This window comes from Crinia signifera, chromosome 3 (genome assembly GCF_055691185.1).
Source record: "Crinia signifera chromosome 3, ASM5569118v1, whole genome shotgun sequence".
NCBI lineage: Eukaryota > Metazoa > Chordata > Amphibia > Anura > Myobatrachidae > Crinia > Crinia signifera.
The window spans coordinates 184,243,433-184,246,786 of record NC_139219.1 but is presented as its reverse complement, the minus strand read 5'-3'; the positions used below and the strand labels follow the sequence as shown (position 1 = coordinate 184,246,786).

The 3,354-nt window shown below is 40.0% G+C and overlaps 1 pseudogene; it reads right to left on the bottom strand.

Annotated features, from left to right (window-relative positions):
- Positions 1-588: 588 nt before the first annotated feature.
- Positions 589-706, bottom strand: LOC146066028 (5S ribosomal RNA; annotated as a pseudogene).
- Between the last annotated feature and the right edge of the window lie 2,648 nt (positions 707-3,354).

Below are 3,354 nucleotides of genomic sequence, written 5' to 3'. Positions count from 1 at the left end.
CACGTGACACGCAACGGAATCTCTCGTGGATTATTTGATGGATGGATGTTTGGATTAGTTTAGACGCAGTCACGGGTATTTGAAATATTAAAGAAAAGAGACAGTTACTTTCACTTTCAAGGATGTTTAAATAGAACGTAAATAAAGTAATCCCTCTACATTATGTACTGGGATTTTATAATCACGTGGGAGATGCCAGTGATAAGTGATGATCCATATCAATGGAGATATGTTCAACATCCAACGTTTACTATGCATGTATAAACAGAATATATAATGTTGTAGCATTTAGGTCAGATTGCAAATGCATATAAAAATTATTATCTGGGTAAATAATATAATACGGGAAAATAGATAAAATCTGCTGTAAAATGTGCGGAAAATTTTGGAATGATGGTATCATAAAGAGAAAAGAGACATAATCTAACGAGCAGACCAATTTAGATGTAGCTTATACTCCGGAATTTAGGAATGATGCCAATGGGTACATAGATGTATCTTAATACATTGATAAGAGAAGGGTGGTAGTGATTTTCGGAGGGGTACATTGCCAGGAGCTCTCGACCTAGTGGTTATATCTGTCTTATTTTCATACAGCACCTGGTTTTCCTTAGAGGTCTCCCATCCTTGTACTAACCAGGCCCAACACTGCTTAGCTTCCAAGATCGGACGTGTTTGGGCGTACCAGTGTGGAATGGCTGTATTGTTTGACAGAATTAGTGGTAGCGCCCAGAGAGACCTGTTAGTACTATCCGATAGAAACATCTTATTTAGGTAAGACAGTGTGTGGGGGATTAACTGCACGTACCCTATTAGCAGAACAGGGTCGGTCTGGTGATTTGTGTTCAGAGGAAGGGGGCTATTTCATAGCTATCGTTGAATCCTTCAGGTTGTAGAGTGTTCAGTTCGAATATCCAATACATCTCTCTTCTAGATAAAAGGTTGGATAAGTCGCCGCCTCGTTCTCCAAGGTTGACTTGTTCAATGCCTTTGAAAGTGAGTAATTCCGGGTCTGAATTATGATGGGTGAGGAAGTGATGTGAAACTGTATGGGTCTGGACCTTGTTCTTGATATTTCTGACATGTTCTTGGATCCGAATCTTCAGGGGTCTTTTTGTCTTCCCAATGTAGCCAAGGCCACACGGACACTCTAGCATGTAAATGACGGAGACTGTGTTGCAGTTGATAAATTGTTGAATTTTGAATTCTTTAGGTTGTTCTTTACTGTGAAAAGTCTTTCTGTTCGGGTGTAGTAGTCGACAGATATTACAGTGTCCACATTTGAAACTGCCTATGCATTTAGGCATTCCATTGGTGGTGTTGGTTATGCTTCTCAGCATACTGGGTGCTACCATATCTTTGAGGTTTCTTGATTTCCTAAAGACTACTTGTGGGTGTAATGGTAAGTGTTCTTTCAGAACCGGGTCCATCGTGAGAATTCCCCAATGTTTGTTTAGAGCCGCTTTTATACTTTTCTCATGGCTGTTGTAAGTGGTAATGAATTTAACTCCAGGTAATTGTTGATCTTTATTCTTATATTTGAGAATGGATGTCCTCTCCAGGTCTTGGGCTCTCAGTTCCGCACTGTGGAGTAGGTGTTCTGGGTATCCCTTCTCTCTGAACCTCTCAGCGTAGATCTTGATTTGGGTGTCCCTTTCTGATGTCATTTTGCAGTTGCGTGTCAACCTGTGGTATTGAGAGAACGGTATGTTGTCCTTCCAGTTCCTGAGGTGACTACTTTCGTAGTGTACATAACTATTTGTGTCAACCTTTTTTATGTAATTTTTGGTGGTCACTGCGCTGCCTGTTTTCATGAGTATTAGGTCAAGAAATTCCACTTGATCTGTATTTATGTTTGACGTGAACTTCAGGTTCAGATTGTTGTCTCCTATGTATGTTAAAAACTTGTTGAACTCAGATGAAGAACCATTCCAGACTATTAAAATGTCATCGATGTATCTCTTAAAAAGGATGATGTTTTCTTTAAAACAATGATTATTGTAGATAAAATTGCGTTCCCATTGGCCCATGAGTAAGTTCGCAAAGCTAGGGGCAAAGATAGTCCCCATGGCTGTGCCGCAGATTTGTAAGTAAAACTGGTCTAAGAATTTAAAATAGTTATGCTTCAAGATAAAACGCATCACTTCACATATGAAGAGCCTATTGTCATCTGACAATGTCGTATCTTCACTAAGGAACTCATGACAGGCTGCGATTCCATCTTCATGTCGGATGCAGGTATACAATGATTGTACATCTATGGTCGCCCATAGGTAGTTCTCTTTCCAGATGAAATCTTCCATGATGTTCAAGACTGAAGTGGTGTCCTTCAGGAAGGATGGTAGTTGCATAACATGTGGCCTGAGGAATTTATCCGCATACTCTGAGAGATGTGATGTCAGGGACTCAATGCCCGCCACAATCGGCCTCCCGGGTGGATTCTGCAGGGATTTATGGATTTTCGGTAGAAAGTAAAAAATAGGGGTGGTGGGATTAGTATGTAGAAGATATTGGTATTCTTCTTTCGTCAAAGTGCCATTGCGAAGACCTTTCAGAAGGGTATGGCGTAATTCCTCTATGTATTCGTCTTTAGGATCGTGAGAAAGGCTGGTATATGACGATGTATCTCCCAGGAGTCTCAGGGCTTCTGCTTCATAGGCTGATCTATCCATGATAACAAGTCCACCCCCCTTGTCAGCTGGTTTGATGACAATCCTGTCGTTGGTTTGTAGAGTTTTAATAGCTGCTCTTTCTTTATATGTCAGATTCTTCTTGGGCGTCTCTGGTTCTTCATTGCTACATAGTTCTTTTTTCACTGCTTCGTAAAAGGTGCTGATGTATGGCCCTTTAGATTCCAGAGGATAATATTTGGATGTGGGCTTCAGTCCTGATTTCGAATTGGTCTCATAATTCTGTATGATAGCATCCTCCTTACGAAGAAAGTGTCTCTTGAGTGTGAGTTGTCTCGTAAATTTGTTCAGATCGATAAATGTATCAAATGTATGAAATAAAATACGTAATTAATTAATTAATTAATGAGCTAGCAGGAAGTGAGGTATCCCTGCCTTCCTGTTAAATATGATCCTTTGCCAGTTTGTCCCTACCCCCTGAGGAAGTCATACAGACGAAACATGTTGGGAAGCTTCTAACCTACCTCACTTTCTGCACATGAGCTAAGCACTTTTTTCTCTTTTACCTTGTATTTTATCGAATGACGTTTTTTATTCAGTATATGCATTGTTTTTAAAATATAAGATCCTCCTTAGTATTTTTTGCCTGTTTTTTTCATGTCCACTTTTTTAACCTTTTTACATACCCCCCAGCCTTGATACACGCTTTTGTGAACTTGTTACC